A 6,813-nucleotide genomic window follows, 5' to 3' on the forward strand; every position below is an offset into this window, starting at 1 on the left:
AATGGATATTAGATTTTAAATATGAAGCTAAGTGTAGTAGTTAATGGTGAAGGTATGATCTCACCTCTTTTTGTGCTTCCTTAGACAAAGTGTAAGTTCATATAAAGACGGTTCAGAATCTCTTTCTGAACAAAAGCTAAGAGAGCAGCGTTGCATGAGTGACTTGAATCTTGCTTCTTTAGAAGATGTGGAAGGGAAAATGAGTTCCAAGGGCCTCAGGCTATGCTCTTTTGCATATATTAGCTCACTTTTCACAATAGGGAAGGTTTTTGTTTTTGTGGGTGTGTGTTCCTCACTGCCTTTGATTTGTTTGTTTAATCAATATTAGCTGTCCAAAGTGATTCGGCCTTTATGGAATAAACATATTTAAGTTTATGCCACAGGTTTCTTCTCTTCTGTGGTGGGTTTCCTCTCTGCAGGCTTCTGAGTTGCTGGTTTCTTGCTGGCTGCAGCCTCTTTTCCCACCAAAGACTTCTGCTTCGTGAGACCAACAGGCTTCTTGCCTGGAGCCCCCTTCTCATCTGCTTTGGCTTCTAGCATTGCTGCTGCTGCTTTATCCAGCCCGAGCTGTGGTTCTTGGTCTGAAAAGAATGGGGTTCCAGTGCATGGGCTGGGGTTTATAGAGGCTTAGCTTCAACACGATTCTCAGATTTTCCAGCTCTTCTTCAGATAAACCTACTTTATGTGGTGCTTGGTGGGCTCTTTGGGTCTCTGGGCTTTTCAAGATGCTGCTCAGATCTGTATTGGGCATCTTATGCATGAGATGGTGGTAGTTACTCTTGAGGGAGGCATCTTTACTCCAGAGGTCATAAGTAAAGCACCTTCAATCCAAATGGAGACTCAGCCCACATATCCACCAGGATCAGTTTCAAAATGTTCAGTTTGTTTACTTTAAGCAGAGTAATTCCAGGGATGTTTCTGAAAGCTTTGATGATACCATTGTCTTCCTTATAGATGATGCAAAGTCCCCTGCACTGGATATGAATATGGTTTCTCATGTTGCCCTTGCCAGCTCTCATTCACTGAGGGGCAGAGGCCCTTTTTATATCATTCCAGGCCTATGCCTTCTTTTAAAAAAAATTTTTACTTATTGATTTGAGAGAGAGAGAGAGAGAGAGAGAGAGAGAGAGAGAGAGAGAGAGAGAGAGAGAGAGAGAGAGAGAGAGAGAGAGAGGAGTTGCTTATACATTTCTTTGATTGATTCTTGTATGTGCCCTGACCAAAGTTCAAACCCACAACCTTGAAATATCTAGGATGATGCTCTAACCAACTGAACTCTCAGGCCTTAAGTTTCTTAAGAAGCAAAACTATATCCTTCGTTTTCTTGTAGTCGTCAACTTTATCTTCAACCACCAAAGGAAATTCAGGAATTTCCTCAATATGGTGACCTTTAGATATGACCAGTGCTGGGAAGGCTGAGGCAGCCAAAGTAGAACAGATGGCATATTGCTTCTGTGTTGTGTTCACTCTGCAGTGCCAATGGCACCAGATTTTGTCTAGTGCAAACATGACAAACACCTGGCTAGAATGATGAACCTTGAACTCTGGGAATGTGAGCCACAGCTCTGCCAGTACCCCAAGACTCAGCACTGGTTTGATGATTTGCCAATTCACTGACAGACTAGGGTTGTCTATTGTTTCTGTGCAAGTTGGTGTGGACAAAGCTTCCAATATCTGGCTGAATGGGATCCTTGAACACCACAGGCAAAGTGACATTTTTGCCAGATGATTCCCCCTTTTTGGAGCACACTGATGTCAGTGGATGAGCAGATGCCATAGTGTGGAGAAAAGGCCACAGTTCTCAGCCCTGTGGCTTCCACGGGAAAAGCCATGGAAACCTTTTTATCATTTTTATACTGGAGGAAATGGGGTCTTGGAGCAGCTAATAAATAGCAAGAGCCAATCCAGACACCTTTGACTCCAGTCTATGTTCCTTCTACTCTACCACACCTCCATTATATGTTAGCAATAGGAAAACCAACTCACTGCTGTCAAACACCTATAGCTTCCATCTGCAAAAGGATCTCTGGAGGACATACAAAGATTATACAGTCATGATTCAGAAACCCTAACTTGCTGGATGGTGAACATAATAGAGATAGCAACTGAGTGTATTTCACCTAAATAAACTAAGATAGAGGCCTAAGTTATGTCCAAGCCAAATGAATATAACTCAGGAGCAAGTATGAATGAATGGATACAGAATGACTGTTTTAAACAGCACAGGACTTAGATGGTCACTTATGGAAGCCCAGTAAGTCAGTCTATCAATGATAAGCATTTATTAAGAACCTACCGTATATGCCTGTGATGACCTTGGGTGGGTCTTGCAGGGCTTGGGGAAGGGGGTGGTAGATTATATTCCTAGAAGATCTTTGTCCAGGGGCAGGAAAGTGTGTTACACTAGAAGATAGCAGTGTTCACCTGGATAGGTGAAGCAAAGATGTTTGCAGGCAACCAACGTAACCAGGGAAGTCACAGCCTTTGGCCATATGTCAAGCATAGGTTCTTTCAAGGACCAGGAGACTTAAGTCATGTCTTATGAGGCAGGTGGCCAAAGGCAGGACTAGTTACATATTTTTATGTAAAACAAAGATGCCAAACCCTTACTCAAAAATTATGGGGACGTATCAGGTGGCAAGGCTGAGATTTTGGCAAGAGCCCCAGGCAGCTTAGAAAGTGCAATAGAGCTCCTGAAGCTTACCACCTAACTGGGACTTGGGGGTGGGGGTGGGGGTCTCCCCACTGTGTATGTTCAGATGTGCGTTTCTTACTTCAACTGTCTCCCTCACCAAGGCTCCCCTCCAGTTTTACACTAAACAAGAAAGTAGCACATTCCCTGCATTTCTGTGGTTTTGCTCCATGTGAACTTTCTATGAGGTAAGACCTGGGGCTGAAGGCTTTCCCACATTCACTGCCCTCACAAGATCTTTGTCCAATGTGAACTCTCTGATGTTTAATGGGGTCTGAGCTTTTTCCATTCACTACAGCCTCAAGCTTTTCTCTAGTATGAACACTGTACAATAGGCTGGAGCTTTGGCCAAAGAATTGCCCATGTTTGTCTGGATGGCATGGGCTATTGGTTGAGCATCAACCTGTGAATCAGGAGGTCACGGTTCCATTTCCAGGCAGGGCACATCCCTAGGTTGCAGGCTCAATCACCAGTGTGGGTTATGGAGGAGGCGGTCAATCAATGATTCTCTCTCATCATTGATGTTTCTGTCTCTATCTCTCCCTTCCTTTCTGAAATCAATAATGAAAATGAAATGAAATGAAATGAAAATACATAAAAAGCAGCAACCTGAGGACACTGGCTATGGAATCAAACCTAGGCCTATTTCACCCTGAAGTCAGTTATTTTCCACTTCAGAAGTCAGAAAAAGTTAGTAGGTTCTTATATATTAACTAGTGGCCTGGTGCACGAATTCATGCACATTGAAAGGAAATTAATTAGAAGAAATATTTTAATATCACCATTTGCCCTTTCTCTATAATAGAAGTGTCAACCAAATTCACTATTGACAATAACAGATCAAAACACACGCATGCAATTGGCGCCAGTGAGAGCTTTATATGTATTGTGCACTTAGCTTCTTATAGATAAAGAATAAACTTGCTTAATTAGACCTGCTTTCTTATTTAGCTAAACTTTTTCCAGCCCAGTGAGCACCTCAACTTCTCTTTCAGGTAATTGTCAGAAACACAGCAGTAGCCAAAACCGGTTTGGCTCAATGGATAGAGCATCGGCTTGGGGACTGAAGGGTCCCGGGTTCGATTCCGGTCAAGGGCATGTACCTTGGTTGTGGGCACATCCCCAGTAGGGTTGTGCAAGAGGCAGCTGATCGATGACCCTCTCTCATCGATGTTTCTAACTCTCTATCTCTCTCCCTCCCTCTCTGTACAAAATCAATAAAATATATTAAAAAAAAAAAAGAAACACAGCAGTAAATATCAACATTAAGCAGATTATTATTGTAGATTACACAGGGAGAACAAAGGGCAAAATATTTAACTGTAGCAGTGTTTGACTATATTCTGCGCAGTGAGAAAAGATGAAGTCATTTTCAAGTTCCACCATTTCTTACTTCTTTTCTATTGGGTCGTTTCTAAGCTTTCTAAATCTCCATTTTCCAGCTAATGAAAAGAAAATAGGATTCCACAAAATTTCCTATCTATCTACTCCAGGATTTCTGTGAGGATCACATGACATGAGGCACAGGAAAATGCTTCACAGACATTTGGTTAAAGTGTAAAATGTTTGCACCTGGCTATAAAGCAAGTTGTGTTTCTGGGCTGAAGAAACTCCAAGGAGGCTAGTCCCTAGGCAGAGGAAGCCGAATGTTGCTAGATGACATTATTACCTGGCACCTACCGCCACTGTTTCCTGGCTGGGCTGGGCTGTGGGCTGCATTTTGTGCTATGGAGTTTTGGCAGCATTGGCTGCAATCTGGTGGGCTATCACTCTAGGGTGGTGGGGGGACCTGTGCTGCTGTTTCTCTGTAAATGGCCAGTGTGCATCATAGCAGCTCCTATGTTGAGTGTCTGCACCCTGGTGGTCAGTGACACATCATAGTGACCCATCGGATGGACACTTAGCATATTAGCCTTTTATATATATAGATAATTAGATGGGAAAAACTCAAGAAGGAACCTGAGAATACTGCACCTATTCATTGGAAACCCAAAAGAAAAGGACAATTGGAAAATGTGTCAGGAGAATAGTAAAATCACTCTAAGACCAAGTCCAAGATAAGACAAAATACAAAAGTTAACCAAACTTATAAATTACATTCCTGACTATATTTGTGGTTTGCTCTTCACCATCTCTCATTCACTCCTCAATTCACTGCATTCTGCCATATGACTTTACCACACTGATGAAACATCCATTTCAAAGATCCACAATAATCTCAATGAACACACAGTGATTGCTTTTAGTTTTTAATCTTATTTGACCTCTCTTCAACACTTCTGGATCATCTCCTCTCATTGAAATAGTCTCCTCTTTCAATGTCTTTATGGTTTTCCTTCTAAATATTTAGCATCTTCCTTGGCCAGTGTAGCTCAGTTGGTTGGATGCCATCCCATACAGCAAAAGGTGGCTGGTTCAATTTCTGGTCAGAACACATACTTGGGTTTTGGGTTGCAGTCTCAGTCCTTGGTAGGGGGCGTGCAGGAGGCAACAGATCAATGTTTGGCTCTCATCTCTCTCTCTCTCTCTCTCTCTCTCTCTCTCTCTCTCTCTCTCTCTCTCTCCCTCTCCCTCTTCCTCTTCTCTTAAAAAAATCAATAAAAAATGCTTTAAAAATACTGAGTAAGTAAATAAACAAAGAAACAAATAAATATCCATCAGCTGCTTCTCAGTTTCTTGACCTTTGATTGTTGGTGTTCTACCTCAACTCTTTTCTCAGTGCACATTCTCCTTGTGCAAGCCAATGCATTCATTTTTTAATTTTTTTTATTTAAATTCTCTATTGTTGCAAGTATTACAAATATCTCCTTTTTCCCCTCATTGACCTCTCCTCAGCTGTTCCCATCCCCCAGCACACACCCTCACCCCTAGTGTTTATGTCTATTGCTTATGCTTATCTGAATGCATACAAGTCCTTTGGTTGATCACTTTCCCCCCCCCCACACACTCATCCATCCCTCTGAGGTTTGATGGTCTGTTAGATGCTTCTATGTCTCTGTGTCTACTTTTGCTCATCATTTATGTTGTTCATCATATTCCACAAATGAGTGAGATCATGTGATAGTTATCTTTCTCTGACTTGCTTATTTCACTTAGTGTAATGCTCTCCAGGTCCATCCATGCTTCAGAGTCCTTCCTTCCTTCCTTCCTTCCTTCCTTCCTTCCTTCCTTCCTTCCTTCCTTCCTTCCTTTCTTTTTTTTAGAGCACTGTAATATTACATTGTGTAGATGTACCACATATTTTAATCATTCATCTGCTGATGGACACTTAGGCTGTTTCAAGCCAATGCATTCTTATGACCTTTATACTGTTGACTTTCAACAGTACCCTTGGCCCAGTTTTCTCTACTAATCTCCAAACTCAACTATCTAGACATAGACTAGAAATGTCTACTCACAGGTCCTGTGGGCACCTCAAATTCAACATATCTGGAATGGAATTCCCACCCAAATCTATTCTTTCTACTCCACCTTCTGGCTGAGGGCAGTGCCTCCCACTCAGACCCCTTTCCTTCTTCATGTCTCTAATTTGACTCCTCTGCTCTGTCTTTATTGCCCTTTCCTTAGGTCAAACCGACATGGTAGCTTCCCAACTGACTTCCCTGCCTTCTCCACATGTATCAATATGGACCTGATCACTGCATGCTCACATTTGCATTCTGTCAGTCTCAGCTCCTAGATAAGTCAAAACTCTTCAGCATTGCATAAAAGGCCATTACTTTGTGGACTAGTTCCTGCTATTTGAGCACTTCCACTTCCAACCTTCCTCCCTACACTTTATCCCAGTATGTGTATATTTTTCTTTCTCCCTGGAACACATCTCCCCTCTGCTTTCTCTGGTTAACTTAAAAATTCAGATGTCATTTACTCTCGGATGTTTGTTCTGAGACTCCTCCAGTGTGGGTTAAGTTTCCCTTCTATTTATTCTTCTGGCATCCCATACTTACTTCTATTCTGACACTTATTACCCTACATCATAATCCTTTGTTTCCTTTCCTTTCTTCAACTTTATATTGTAAGTTCCTTGAAAGCAGGAACCAGTTCTTTTTAAATATAATCTTAACATGTGGCACAGGGTCTGGCACATTCAAAAGCTTGGGGATGCATGAAAGACATACTTA

At 42.0% G+C, this 6,813-nt stretch overlaps 1 pseudogene; it reads right to left on the reverse strand.

Annotated features, from left to right (window-relative positions):
- Positions 1–291: 291 nt before the first annotated feature.
- On the reverse strand, positions 292–1,777 carry LOC118728949 (annotated as a pseudogene).
- Between the last annotated feature and the right edge of the window lie 5,036 nt (positions 1,778–6,813).

This window comes from Pipistrellus kuhlii, unplaced genomic scaffold (assembly GCF_014108245.1).
Source record: "Pipistrellus kuhlii isolate mPipKuh1 unplaced genomic scaffold, mPipKuh1.p scaffold_m20_p_1, whole genome shotgun sequence".
NCBI lineage: Eukaryota > Metazoa > Chordata > Mammalia > Chiroptera > Vespertilionidae > Pipistrellus > Pipistrellus kuhlii.